The sequence below is a fragment of the Sorex araneus genome, chromosome X (genome assembly GCF_027595985.1).
Source record: "Sorex araneus isolate mSorAra2 chromosome X, mSorAra2.pri, whole genome shotgun sequence".
NCBI classification, from domain to species: Eukaryota; Metazoa; Chordata; class Mammalia; order Eulipotyphla; family Soricidae; genus Sorex; species Sorex araneus.
In genome coordinates this window covers 257639959-257655773 of record NC_073313.1, presented here as the reverse complement: position 1 = coordinate 257655773, position 15815 = coordinate 257639959, and positions in this window count along the sequence as shown.

Below are 15815 nucleotides of genomic sequence, written 5' to 3'. Positions count from 1 at the left end.
TAAATCACATTATGTGTCAGGCCCATCTGATTTTCGACACCTTGGCAAACGAGACAGCATCCCTGATTCTTGATCGTCAATGGAGGTCGAAACTCAGGATTCCTTCTCTCACTTGAGTGAAATGTGATACTCCAAGCATAGCTCTTTCGATTCTTCTTTGGGATACACGAATAGCGTTCTCATCCTCTCTTTGTAAGGCCCAGGTTTCTGAGGCGTATGTTAGTGCAGGAAGAATGGTGGAGTAGAAAAGATATGCCCAGAGCCAGAGGTTCTTTGTCCTCTTAACCACTTCTTCGACTCTCTTGAAGGCTTTCCACACTGCTCTCTTCCTCCTGCGCAGTTAGAGTCATCCTGAATAGGATTGGCAGAACACTAGACGAAGGACAATCAATGTGAGCAAGCCGGGTTCTGAAAAAGATTCAGCAAGATCGACCATATCCACATAGTTACCAAACTCATTGAGGTTCTGTGAGAGTTCAAGATGCCGCTCTGTCTAACATTCATCGACTTAAAGAAGGCCTTTGATTCTGTTGAGACTCAAGTGGTCATCGAAGCCCTAGCCAAACAGGGTGTTCAAACTCAATACATCAGGAGCTATATTACGAATTCACATCAGGATCTCGCCATTCTACAAAGAAGTGATCATCAACATAGAGGGGTTTGGCAGGGTGATACCATTTCACCAAAGCTCTTCAGTGCCACCCTGGAGAACATCATGCGACAACTAGAATGGGAAGGAATGAGAGTGAAGATAGACGGTCGGCAGCTACACCACCTACACTTCGCTGGTGACATCATTCTGATAACACCAAATATCAGCCCAGCAGCACAAATGCTGGCCGACTTCGACCGTGAGTGTGGAAAGGTTGGACTGCAGCTAAATCTCACCAAGATAATGTTCATGAGAAACGAATTAGTTCTTGATGTTCCATTTGCCCTCAATGGAACAAACATCTCCGAATGCAGCAGTTATGTGTACCTAGGTCAAGAACTCAACATGACAAACAACCTGGCACCTGAACAAATGACCTGGTAAAAGAAGTTAAAGTTGTTTTTAAGTACTTGACTGTGTTTCAAGAATATTAGTATGAATACAAAATGTATAGCAGTCAACAGGTTAAAACTTATAATGATTGATGTCCAATTTAGTTGTGTTAAGAAGTAGGAAAATACTTTTCCTAATGATGAAAAAATATATAAGGGACCTCAGAGATAGAGTACCTGGTAAGGTGCTTGCCTTGCACATGGAAGACTCAGGGTTTTATCTCCAGCACCATATAGAATTCCCTGAGACTTAAAGAGAGTTACCCCTGAGCACAGAACAAGGAATAAGGTCTGAACATTACTATGTGTGTCCCCCAAACCAAAAACAAAACTATAAGATATTTTAAAAACATATAAACCTAGAAATTACCACAGATTTATGACTATGTCTCATATGTTCAGGTTTTAGAGGGGGAAAAGTGTATCTAGAAGTTATCAAGATACACACACTCACACACATATGGAGAGAGAGAGAGAGAGAGAGGGAGAGAGAGAGAGAGAGGGAGAGAGAGAGAGAGAGGGAGAGAGAGAGCTAATACAGGTGTTAAAGTGTTAAGACTTGTAATTGTCATGATTCACCCTGGTTCAATCCCCAGCACTACATATGATCCTCTGAGCACCTTCACGAGTGATCCCTGAGTTTAGAAACAGGAAGAAATTCTAAGCACAGAAAAGGAAAGAAAGAAAGAAAGAAAGAAAGAAAGAAAGAAAGAAAAGAAAGAAAGAAAGAAAGAAAGAAAGAAAGAAAGAAGAAAGAAAGAAAGAAAGAAAGAAAGAAAGAAAGAAAGAAAGAAAGAAAGAAGAAAGAAAGAAAGAAAGAAGGAAGAAGAAGAAAGAAAGAAAGAAAGAAGGAAGGAAGAAGGAAGGAAGAAAGAAGAAGGAAGGAAGGAAGGAAGGAAGGAAGGAAGGAAGGAAGGAAGGAAGGAAGGAAGAAGGAAGAAGGAAGGAAGGAAGGAAGGAAGGAAGGAAGGAAGGAAGGAAGGAAGGGAAGGAAGGAAGGAAGGAAGGAAGGAGGAAGGAGAGAGAGAGAGAGAAAGAAAGAAAGAAAGAAAGAAAGAAAGAAAGAAAGAAGAAAGAAAGAAGAAGAAAGAAAGAAGAAAGAAAGAAAGAAAGAAAGAAAGAAAGAAAGAAAGAAGAAGATAAAGGGAGGGAGGGAGGGAGAAAGGAAGGAAGGAAGGTAGGAAGGAAGGAAGGAAATTGAGAAAGACTACAATATCTGATATTTAAAACATCCTCTACGGAATTAATAACAATTTAGTTATAATATGCTCCCAAAAAGATTAGTGTCAAGGGGTTAATTGTATCCCTTTCAAATTCATATGTGAAACCCTAAAGTGCAGTGTGATTGTATTTGTAAATGGGAGGTAATTAAGGTTAAGTGAGGTCTTGAGAGTGATACCCTTTTCTGGCAGTAGTGGTCTTTAAAAAGGAGGCAGGGTCTTCCACTTGGTGAGAAGGTGGTCATCTGCACTTCAGCATTCAGCCTCCAGAATTGTGAAAATAGGCATCTCCATTTAAGCTACCACTGAATGGTATTTTATTAAGCTTACACAATTAGCACATTGAAAGACATAACAAAGAAACTACCTTTAAGTTTCCAACAAAGAGACAGAATAACTATTCTTCAAAGAAAAGATCTTCAGTGAACTATGAACTTCTGTCAGTGGAGGTTGCAATCTCCTCCTTTGGAAAAGAATGAGAGAATATAGAAAACCGCACTGTAGCACTGCACTGCCGTCCAGTTGCTCATCTATTTGCTCAAGCAGGCACCAGTAACGTCTCCATTGTGAAACTTGTTACTGTTTTTGGCATATCGGATATACCACGGGTAGCTTGCCAGGCTCTGCTGTGTGGGAAGGATATTCTTGGTAGATTGCTGGGCTCTCCAAGAGGGACAGAGGAATCGAACCCAGGTCGGCCGTGTGCAAGGCAAACACTATACCCACTGATGAATGGGTGACAGTGCTACAGTGCATAGAAAACAATATTTGAAAATAGTGGTTGGAAATTTAATTTTAAAAGGACTATAATTCATATATTGAAGAAACTCAACAACCCACCAGCACAAGCACATAAGGAAAGATACTAGGTATTTCATAACAATACTACTGAAAACTAGTGACAAAGATTAATCATAACAGCAGCCGGCTGGAGAAATACTACAGGAGGTAAACTGTTTACCTTACAAATAATGGACTCTGGTAATACCCTCAGCACCACATGTGGCCCCCTAATAAGCTTCAGGAATTCTCCCTGAGTGCAGAGCTAGGAGTAAGACCTAAGCACAACTGGGTATGCCACAACCCCCCAAAACTAATAAATAAATAAGCAAATTTAACCCAGAAGGCAGTGTGTTGACAAAGCCAATAAGCCCTAAATTCTATAGCCACTGAAATTAGTTTTTTAAAAAACCAAGCTCCCACTCCAAATACATTTGAGACATCCAAAACTATACCATCACAACTAGAATAGAGGTTTAAGTCAATTCTTCAGGTAGAAAGAGAGTGACACAAGATGGAAACTTGAATTTCGATGAATGGAATTGAGACAAGAATTCTATTCTTGGAACATATGCAATTGGAACATATGGAGATAGTATCTGCATGCTATATATACATCAGATAAAGCACTAGTATCAAAGATATACAGAGTACTCACAAAGCTCAACAAGAGCAACAGAATCATCCATCAAAAAATGGATAGTGGAGATAAACAGACTCCTCTGAAGAAGATATAAAGATTATTAGTAGGCGTATGTAAATATGTTTGTCCTTGAGTTCATCTCCTGAAGGAGGGGTTTTACCTCTGTTGTTATGACAACGACAAACAGAGGTTTGTTGCAGCCTCGAGAACTCTTATAGTGTAGCCCACTGATGTGCCTAAAGCAGCACATATGTGTTTGGTCTTAACATACTTGCTTGTATTTTCTGATACACATTCTCTGTCCCTTTCGGAGAGCCTGGAGAGCCTGGCAAGCTACAGAGAGTATCCCGTCCGCATGAAGACCCTGGCAAGCTCCCCGTGGCGTATTTGATATGCCAAAAACAGTAACAATAACAGGTCTCATTCCCCTGACCATGAAAGAGCCTCCAATCGTTGGGGGAAAAAAATGAGTAAGGAGAGGCTGTTAAAATCTCAGGACTGGGATGAATGAAGACGGTACTGGTGCCCACTTGAGTAAATCGATGAACAACAGGTGACAGTGATACAGTGATACAGTGATGTAAATATGTGCATCCTCACTTACAAGGAAAACACACATTAAAACAAAGGGATATTTAACACCAGAGAAATGGCGCATATCAAAAATATTGGAAATAACCAGAGTTGTTGGATGTGATGAAAAAGGAACCCTTATTCACTGTCAGTAGAAATGTCAGATTTAATATCTATGTAAAACAGTATGAACAGTTTCATATGAAGAGCCTCACCATCACAAAAGCAAGCACAAAAGCATTAATTCAAAATAATATGTGTGCATTTATGATTATTGGAGCCCCAAGCACATTAGCTAGGTAATGAAAACAGCCTATTGTCCAATGACAGATGAATGAATCAAGACAAAATGGAATAGTATGCAGTTATAAGACAAGATGAAACCACACAGTTTGATTCATCTTGGATGGATCTGGAGTATTTCACGTTAAGCAGAATATGTCAGAGGGAAAAGAGCAATACTGAATGCTATCACGCATCTGTGGACTATATAGAGACACAGAACTAAGAAAATGACAGCAGCAAATAATGACAAGCCCTTGGCTATGGGTTTCAAATGTTATTAACAGAGGCCTGACTCCGGTAAGATTGTTGCCTTGTACACACCGGACCCTGGTTTAATCCTTGGCATCCCGTATGGCCCCCCGAACCTGTCAGGAGTGATGCCTGAGTTCAGAGACAGATGTAAGCATTGAGCACATCTAGGTGTGGATTGCCCCCAAATTATTAACAGTAGGGGAACATGTGAGGAGAATGAAAATTGGACCAGTGAGCACATAAGGACACTGGTAGATATCACGGGCAATTCTGTGGTGAGAAGATAGAGAAATTTTGTGCATCAATACCTTAATTCTTAATACTTTAATTAATTAAATTAATTAATACTTTAGCACTACTGTAACCATATTATCTAAATTTAAATAAACATTTCAAGTAAAATATTTTTAAAGCTTTTAAAAAGTCATTGAAGCTTCTTTAAAAAAAATTTTTTTTGTGATGCTAGTGATCAAATCCAAGGCTCACACATGCAAGTATTTTGCTACTGAACTAACTAAATCCCTGGCCCTATTATTGAATCCTTTTAAAACTATTATTGTGTGAAAGCAAAAATTATAATAGAGGTAAGCTTCTGACAGAAATAGAATCCCCCGGGAACAATGGGGTTTGGCCCCAAGTACCAGTGGCCCCTGGTCAAGCTCTGCCTGAATTGACCCAGGCTCTGAAAACTGCCCCATACGACGCTTTTTAAAAAATGTGACAGAGCTGGAAGATAGTACAGAGGTTAAGCATGTGCCTTGCATACTACGGCTGACCCTGGTTTAGTCTTTTTTTTTTTAATGTAGGAGTGTTGCTATTTATTCAGTCATTGATTAAGCTGATTGAAGTGAGCATGAACTACACATTACTTTTTGAAAAAATCTTTAGCTGAATATCCGTAAGGTAGACCATTACAAAGTCTTTCTTATTTTTTTTCGGGGGGGGGGGGAGTCATACCTGGCCATGCACAGGGGTTACTCCTGGCTCTGCACTCAGGAATTACTTCTGGTGGTGCTCAGGGGACCATACGGGATGCTGGGAATTGAACCTGGGTCGGCCATGTGCAAGATAAACATCCTACCTGCTGTGCTATCACTCCAGCCCCCTAAAGTCGTTCTTAATTGATTTTCAGTCACATAATGATCCAGCACCCATCCCTTCACCAGTTTACATTTCCTACCAACAATGTCCCCTGCTTTCCTCCCACCATCCCCCAACACCCTACCCCCTCCCCCAACCTCCCTCTATGGGAGACACTTTCCTTCTTGCTCTCTCCTTTTCCTTTTGTGCATTATGGTTTGCGATACATGTACTAAGAGGTCACTGTGTTTATTCAGGGCATTCAGTATTTTTATTGGGATAGTAATTCTGGAGTAGCTTTTTAACAGCTCTGGTGTGTGAATGTGACTGCTGAGGCTTCCAGAAGTACAGGGAGGTGGGGGTAAATAGCCCATCCCAACTCCGAGAAAGCCTGGAAATTTCAGCCACAAAACCTGCATATTCAAAAGTTCAGCCAAGGGTATGGCGGCAATTATAGATTGTGGGAGCAAGCAGCTACTAGGGGCTCTGCTGGGGCAGGCACCAGGCTGACCTGCCTTCCTCCAGTTTACCCCCATCTATTCAGTCATGTGAGGGTCCAAGATTAACTGCACCTTTTGATCTCTTTTGAGATTTACTTATGGGTCTCTGAAATAAGGCCGATAAATGAACTTGTTTAACTGAGCCAGAGGTGGTTTGTGGGCATGGCTCCCACATACCTAGATTTTAGCCATTTAATTTCTTGGCAAACTTGGTCTCAAGTTGTTGGGGTCTGACCAAAGGAACAGTGGAAATTTGGAGGTAACAGGAATCCTGAAGGCACTACCAGGCTGCTGATACACTTGCCCCACAGATACATGTTGACCTGGGGCAGCACCATAGCCACACCCTGGTCTTGTCTTGGCTCTGTCTGGTCCTCTCAGCACCACCCAAATGCCCCTGGAGAACCCAAGCTTGGCAAATGTGGCCCCAAAGCTAAAATAATAATAAAATAAAATAGTGGTACAAAAATCAGTAGAAGAGAATTGTATAACTGTAAGGTTTTTATGTTCTATGTGAAACAGTATAAAGTTACAGTTATACTGTAACTTAAAAGTAGACCTTAGTAAATAAAAGTTACAGACCTTAAAACAATGACTTTAATAACAACATGAAGAACTAATAGACAATAAGGAAGATTAATGGCATCCTAAGAAATATTCATTACAATAAAAGGGAGGAAAAATTTTAAAAGAAGCAAAGCTCAAAGAGAAAATAAAACAAAAAAATCAATGTAGGATGATAGATTTAAATCCTAACTATATCAATAATAATATTAAATGTAGACAGTCTTGCTTTACAGGGAAAGGTGAAGATTGTCAGATGGGATTGAAACTCAAGACCCAACTATAAATGCCTACAAGAAATACACTTTATCCTAAAAATACACTATGTCAGAAGTTAAAGTGGGAAAAGATATGCTAGACATACATGATCCAAACACTCAGAAATGGCAAATTTGCCAAATTAATGATAGAATATTCATAAAAGAGAAGTTATTGATGAGGTAAATGGAGAAATACGCTCACTGAACAAGAGATTACCATAATCTACTGAATGGATTGTAAAATAATTGGAAATAGTCTAGGCAAGTTTTCTCCCCCAAATTAATCTATCTATGTGTGGTATGTATTGCAGTGATTTTGACTTTGTTTTATGTACTTCACATTATTTGCATAGTTAACACTGAAAAATAACTGGCATAATGACAATTAGGCTCGAGTTTTTCCTCTGACTCCACCCCAGTTTCCAAATACAAAGTTATATAGGAGTGAATCATCTCTGCGGCTCTTCGGAAACTAGCTTTTTAAAAGGTACACTTTGAGGGACCTGAGCGATAGTACAGTAGATAGGATGACTGCTTTGCATGTGGCTGACCCAGGTTTGATCCTCAACATCCCATATGGTCCCCACAGGACTGCCAGGAGTAATTCCTGAGTGCGGAGCCAGGACTAAGCCCTGAGCACTGCGGGTGCGAGATGACCATCATTTTTCTTTTCCTTTCACTTGGCATTTTTCTACGCTCCCCAGCTAGACTGTCACATACAACTTGAAATTTAACAATATACCAATGCTTCTCAAACTATTTTCGGTGAAAAACTTAAAATTTCTTTCCAACTCATCCTTGATCATTTGGGTCTATTTGTAGTTTAATAAGACCCTGCGAGTAGAAAGAATTTCCTACTAGAGCACGTGCTTAGACAACACAGCATTATTACATTTCTATGAAGATTTCTTAACACAGTCTAAGTTTCTAAACCAAGACCGGTAACAAAACGCTTGCAGATCACAATTTAAAAATACCAACCAATGTAAGAACGCGCCTTACTTAACACTGGTGGTATTAAGGGCTAAGTGCTTGGACTTGGTGCTAAAGGACTCAGTGATCACTGAGCCCCAAATCTGTGAAAAATGAGTCGATAGAGTTTAGTATGTGGCAGCAAGCTTAAAAACTTGACAGAGAGTAGAAACTTCAATTGGGGCTGGCTTGCAGCTCCTGGGAATTAGGGCCCCATTGTCAAGTCTTGGATGTTCGCCAATGCCGTATTTAAATGCACAAGTCGCCTAGACAATGACGCTACACGTCTGTAATTTTCACTTGGGGCACATGTATTTTTGTATTAATATGAGTGACAGAACAAATTCAATTTAAATCTAAGTGATAGAGAAGATGTGTTTATTCTTGGATTCAATTACTTTTTTGCTCTCAGAAGTTATTTTTGTTTTTGAAGCAGTCGAACTTATTCATTTCATTTTAAAGAAGAAAGTCAGTGGGAAAAATCTTTGCTATATAAAATCTTGCCTCCCTGTTAACTTCCATATCTGTTCCACATATTGGAAAATTTTGAGAATGTATTCTCCTTCCAAACACATTCTAAAGATTTGTAAAATGTTGAGAGTAGAAAAGAAGGAATGTGTCCTCACTCTGGTGAAACAATTTTATGTTTCTGTTTTCAATTATTTTCCTAGGATTTCCATAAAATAGTTGAATAAGAAATATTTTGCCAGTTTTGGTGTTCAGTCCTACTAAGCAGTATCAACAGAGTTGGGCTAAATCTTATTTTTCCAGGATATATAACTAATTCTCATTGCTGTTTCAATTGGCAGATGTTTCCTTTCTTAATCTCTCTATATTTTATCTTCGAAGAATGGACCATTTTTTCTGTCTATGAGGAACACCATGAGACTGAAAAGTATTTTTTTTTAACTTCCCTTTTCTTATAGTCAAAGCTAGAACCTTCTCAGACTGCCAAGATAGATGATCTCTTTCCGAAAACAATGTTGTTTAAAAGTTACATGTTGGGCTTGTAGTTTCTCTAAAAAGTGTGGGTACCCTGAGTTACTCGCCACAAACTAACCAAATACAAATTTTAATAAAAAGTTAAAGTGTTATCTTGTAACGATAAGTGAGGTCAAAGAAAAAAGCAGTTGGAATAGCTGAATGGTAAACAAAAATACTTCTGAACTTTTGCAAAGGTTAACCCCCCCCCCAATTTAATCTGGGAAAGGCATTTCTAAAACCAAGGTCAAGATGTTTGCCAAATTATGAAGTTCAGACTGAAAATACCAGCGTGCCATAGTGTATTTCTGCAGATTTAAGTTGCCTAATTAATTAATACCAAGGGTGCAAGTGTGTTTATATTATATCCTGGCAATGATTTAGCTCAGTCTTTTCCCAATTTTCTGGTGCCTATCCGAGTTCTGAAGCCCTTTGTAATTTGTTTTTCTCTAAAAATTACATTTTTCCCTTTCACTGCAAAACATTTTGTAAATTATGTGTTAAATTATTTTTCTTCCTTATCTTTTTCTATCCAGCTTCCTCCAGCTCTAGACTAAAACATCCTTAGAAGTGTTCCTTTTGTATGCTTTCTATATATTAGTAATTTTCTGTAATAAGATTCCTCCTGATGGGTAATCATGGAGCTGCTGACTCAGAACATTTTTACAAATAACTTTTAGTGGTATTTGACTATGGTTTGGATGTGGACCAGGCTCATAAAATTGGGTATTTTCATTAACATTGACTTTCTTGTATGAGCACTCATGGGTGTTTCCATTTCCTGATGTTTAAAAAATGGAAAATTATTAGGCGTGGGGAGGATGAAGAAGTGGAAAAAGGGGCAGAACCCACCGTGCTCATGAGTTATGAGCACTAAGGACAAGTGTTCTCCTATTTTTCAGCCCCATCTGCTCTCAGGGACTGGAGCGATAGCACAGTGGGTAGGGTGTTTGCCTTGCATGCAGCCGACCTCCTGGGTTTGATTCCTCTGCCCCTATCGGAGAGCCCGGCAAGCTATCTGGAGAGTATCTCACCTGCAGGGCAGAGCCTGGCAAGTTCCCTGTGGTGCATTCTATCTGCCAAAAGCAGTAACAAGTCTCACAATGGAGACGCTACTGGTGCCCGCTCGTGCACATCGATGAGCAACGGGATGACAGTGATACAGTGATCTGCTCTCAGATACTTGTTAACAACAGAGGCTGGGAACTATAATGCTAAACGACTCTCCTAGGTTTCACTTAAGAGTATATGTAAGACAGGCCATCCTCACTTCCCCCCTCAGCCCCTGCAATAGTCTATTTCCTAGATCATTGCCTCTGTGGTTCTACTCGGAAGAAAACTCTCCCCTCAGTGGGTGGGTAGATGGCTTCCTCTGGCTATGTGATTAGGGAACTAGTACACATCAAGGTACAGTTTTAAAAGATTTCATTAGCTTTTATTAAGGCACTATAAATAAGGTTATTCATAGCTGAGTGTCGGGCATGCGATGTTCTAACACCAATCCCACCACCCGTGTCAGTTCACCTCTACAAACCATCCCAGGTTCCTTTCCAAGCCAAGTAACAGGCACATTGTCAAGTTTGATTTTTGTAGTTTGGATCTTGTGTTTTTGGTGCTGCTGGCTGTGTGGTTTAGATATAGGCATATACCTCAGCCCTATGCCACCCACATGCCTCAGACTCCTGAGCCCCAGCTCCCGTGACTTCTTGTTCACTTCTTCCTCCCCTGACTAACTTCTTTCCTTCCCTGTCATCATTTCTGTAATCTAGGGTCAAGGAGAATCTAGGTATTCCCTGTTTGTTGCATTTCCCTCGTCCTGCTATTCCATAAAGCAGGTGAAAGGTCACTGGGATTGGTCCTTTTTCTGATTCATCTTCCAGATTGATGCAAATTGCCGTGAGTCGTAGGACTTCCTCATTCCCTGAGCTGCGTAGTATTCTTTTGTGTCTATACTTCACCTTCCTGACCCACTCATCTGTGGTTGGGCACCTAGGTTGATTCCACATTCTAATTAGTGTGCTAAGTGCTGCAATAAATAATGGAATGCAAATGTCCTTTTTTGTGGTGCTAGGGGTAGATCCCAAGAAGTGGAATTGCTGGGTGCTAGGGCAGCTCTGTTTCTAATTTATGAGAAATTTCCATATTGTTCTCCATAGAGCAGACAGCAGCCCATCAACAGTGCAAGAGTGATCCCATTTCACTATGTCCCTGCCAACACAGATCATTCCCAGGTTTTTTGACATGTGCCATTCTTATTGGTCTACAATGATATCTCACACTCATCTTGATTTGGATTTCCTGGACTATAAGTGATTATGAGTACTTTGGTACTCATCATGTTATTATGTTATTGGTCATCTCTCTGCCTTCTTTAGAGAAGTGTGTGTTCGTTTCCTATCCCCAGTTTATAGTAGGTTTTTTTTTTGCTGTTGTTGATTTTTGTTGGTATTTTTTATATCTTGGATATTAACTTTTTCTAAAGTGTTGAGTGGAAATATTTTTTCCAATTCAGTTTGTTGTCCTGTTCAGTTGGCTTCCTATTCAGTCTTAGCTCAGTTTCTTTTGCCATGCATGAACTTTTTAATTGGATTTAGTCCCATTTGTTTTATTTTCGTTGCCTTTGCCAATGGAACCATATCATTAAAAACACCTTTGATGTACAAATCTTGGCGTGCTCTGCCTATTTTTTATTTCCTTAATATATGTTATGGATTCTGCTCCCATCTCAAGGTCTTTACTCCACTTTGAATTTACTTTTTTATGTAAAGTGGAACAAATCTTTACATAAAAAAAATTTGAGATAAGGATCCAAATTCATATTTTTAAAAGTTTGGTTTCCTTTTCAACATGTGTCGGAAAGGCTACAGGAGATGACCAAAAGACATGACTCTGCCGTGGGCTGGAGAGAAAGGACAGAACTACGATGCTTTGCTGGACCTGGGAAACCCCGTTTGCTTCCTGGCACCACCGTGGTTCCCTGAGCACCACCAAGAGCAACAGAGCCCACTAGTGTCCAAGCACCTCTGAGTGTGGCCCATCACCACACCCCCATTAAAAAAGGGGGTTACTTTGTCCGCAGCTCCAGAGCACAAAAGCTGGGTCCTCCCTTTGGATATGTGGGAACTGAGGCCTAATCAGGCCCTTCATGTCACCAGGTCCAGCCCAGAGAAGACTGAACCTCTTCAGGAGAAGAAATGGGAGCAAATATGGATAATAAAAACATGAAGGAAGACCACCAGAACTTCACAGACCTTTCCCCTTGATGATAACACCCAAACAAAAGACTATACTGTCTGCATTGGAAGTCAAAAGCTGAGGCAGTTTGGGAAAATTCCTACAAAATCAACTTTGTTAAAATAGTACTATACCCAGCTTGAGATGTGTAATTCCTTTAGCTCACTCTATGGAGTACTCTCTCTCTATCTCTCGCTCTCCCTCTCTCTCTCTTGCTCTCGCTCTCGCTCTCTCTCTCACTCTCTCTCACTCTCTCTCTTTCACTCTCTCTCTCTCTCTCGCTTACCCTCTCTCCCTCCTTCCCTGCTTCTCTATCTCAGTCTTTGTCTCTCTGTCTCTCTTTATCTCTCTGTCTCTGTCTCTTTGCCTCTGTCTCTCCCTCTCTTCTTACTTTTCTCCCTCTCTCCCTCTCTTTCTCCATTCCCTGCTTCTCTCTATTTCTGTCTCTATCTCTCTATCTCTGTCTGTCTCTCTCTCTCTCTCTCTTCCTACCTCTCTCCCTCTCTCCAACATTCCCTGCTTCTCTCTCTATCTCTATCTCTGTCTCTGTGCCTGTCTCTCTGTCTCTGTCTCTGTGTCTGTCTGTCTCTCTCTCTCTCTTTCTCTCTCTCACCCTCCTTCCCTTTCCCTGCAGAGAATAAACCTCACTCCTACCTTAGCCCTGGCTTCCAGGGACCAACTCAGACAGTGTAGGCAAGGTGACTTCACGGGTATGCTGATGGCTGCCTCACCGGGCTGGTGGGATGCTAGTGTCCACTCCGTGCAAGACTTTAAGTAACAGTCCCAACACCCCCGGGCCCCCCAAGTGATATTCAAAAGGCCTATATGTGGGGTGGCATAGGGTTGGGGGGGCATGGGGGGCATCCTTTCTGGTACTTCTCAGCCAACCTGACCAGAATTTCGATGAAAGGGCCTGAGTTTGTGGTATTGCCCAGGCCCTGTGGGGCATGGTGATGCTCAGAGACCATGTGGTTCCAGGGATCAATCTGGGGTCAGCTACATGCAAGGTATGTGCCCAATGCCTGTACTATCTCTTTAGAACCACCAAGAGAGGTTCACTTGTCACAAATTTGTTCATCTTCCTGTTTAAAAATTCCTCATGAATGGGCTTCAGCTTCTACCCTCACTCATTGCGGGTAAAGGCCAAACTATTTCACATGTTGTAGTAGCTGAATTGGATGTGGAGAAGGTTAAAAGTCCTCGGTCTAAGGCCAAAGCAATAGTACAGTAGGGAGGGAGTTTGCCCTGTAATCGGCTGACCTGGGTTTGGTCCCAGGCATGCTATATGGTCCCCTGAGCACCGCCAAGAGTAATTTCTGAGTGCAGAGTCAGGAGCAGTCCCTGAGCATCGTCAGGTGTGACCCAAAAAGTCAAAAAATAAAAAAAAAAAGAGCAACAACTACCCAAATCCTCATTCGAGAAGCAACTCATAACCTGTAGGCATTGGCTAGAACTTGGCCACTGCTCTCTTCAGAGAAGTCTGTTCAAGGTCAGGAAATCACCAGCTCACACTTTAAAGGAACCTGGAAATCTGCCTGTTGATTAATGCGCCTGAACAAAGAAGATGAGACTGTATTTGGGGGGGAAAGATGACTTCTCCATCACTCACAGCATAATGCTTAGCAATCAAAACAAACATTCATTAATGCAGAATTTCTCACAATTATTTTTTCACAGAAATAAGAACTGACATTTATTGACCGTCTGCCAGGAGCTTAGCAGAGTTTTCCTAGGGAAGAGATTGGAACTTATTCTTCTCTTTATCTGCTGAATATAGAGGATTGCTTAGTACACAGAAAAATCTTTGCTGCATTGAATTTTATTAAAAATATGAAAAATTTTAAAATACCAATAAAAAGTCAGGCTTTCACAATCTTGTCATTTTTCCCCCCGATTTTCCCATAACCCTGTACTGTTATTTGTTTCTTAGCTTTTGCTTCTTCTCATGTTAGCCTTAATTTTTGATGATCTTCTCTTTCTAGGCTACTGCAAACTAGGTCTCCGAGTTCAACTGAAGGCAAGGTTACAATTCTTCAACAGTTTCCTCAAAATGACTCTGAATTGCTTCTGTCTTCACCACATAGGTGATTCAGACCCCTTCATGCCTTGTCACACACTTGATGGCTGATGATTAAGGATGTGCTTCTGGATTATTCCTTAAGGAGCGCTTTTAGAAGGAATGGGGAACTGAAGCCCAAGTCATCTGCCCTGCAGGCAAGGAAATTTCTTTCAAATTCCAAAAGAACGTGCACCCACTCACTCCTCCTCCTTATTGCAAAAATAAATCATAGTCATTTAGAGTTGAAATGTGGCTTTAAAGCTCACTTGATCTTGATGTCTTGCTACAGAAATGGCACTGAGGAGCAGAAAAGAAAAGTCGGGCATCCTGGGAGATTTGGGGGTCGGGGAAAAAGTCATATTTGCAGGGAACAAAGGGACAGAGGTCACAGAGCAAGAAAAATCCTTTTCTTTGCTGGTCAGGTGTTCCAGATCAGCCCTGATGATCAATACAGATGTTCAACTGCAGGACGACAACCTCCTCTCTGGAAGGGAAGTGGGTTCTTCTGACTCAGCAACAACCATCTGGCAACTATAGGGGCTGTAGTTGGACCTTGAGAATTGCCCTGGGAATCCAAAGCCACTCTGTTTTGTCAAGGAAAGTTGAGGATGACACAAATTCTCAGATGTAGAAGGAGAAGGACTCTAGAAGCTGCAGCAAGACCAGCAAGACACTTGCCTGCTACCCCTGGGGAGTGTGATTTGTCCTCCTCCACATCAAGTCATTGGGATGATGAGTTGCGTCCTTATGGACCAGATCAGGGTGAGAAGGGTTGGCCAGGAATTGCCCTGAATGAAGCCGGGATTCTCACCGTGGTGGCCAGAAATACTGGCCTTGACCTCACTTTTTTACCTGGCAGGTGCTGATTTCACAAGGCCGGGAAGAGTCTCACACAGGAGAGACTTCTCATTCTCTATTAGGTACTGTGTATGGGAAAGGGAATTCCCAAAATAAGTTATAGAACTATATCTAATCTCAGACTTTCCGATTGACATTTATTTACTTATCTAAAAATGAGTTTACTTATCTAAAAATGAGTTAGCCTGGTCTCAAGTGATTTATCAGCAAGATGCCAACATTTCTTTCTCATTGTCCCTCACCTTTGGGCAAGAATGTTAATCGTGGGGCAGATCTATATAAAACTGAGTTTAACTTTTTCTCTGTCGACACCCACTCTGGTGAGCCTAGTTATATCAGGGCCCTTCCCCTGGTAGCAAATCATGGGGGGAAACCAGGGTGTGGGAAGCGCTGAATTCTGATTTCTAATCGGGAAATCAAGTGACTATTTTGGAGGTGTCGACTGTTGCAACAATCCTGAACAATTTGCTCGGGAGAACTCAAGAGTCAGAACCAGCTGTCATTTATCAT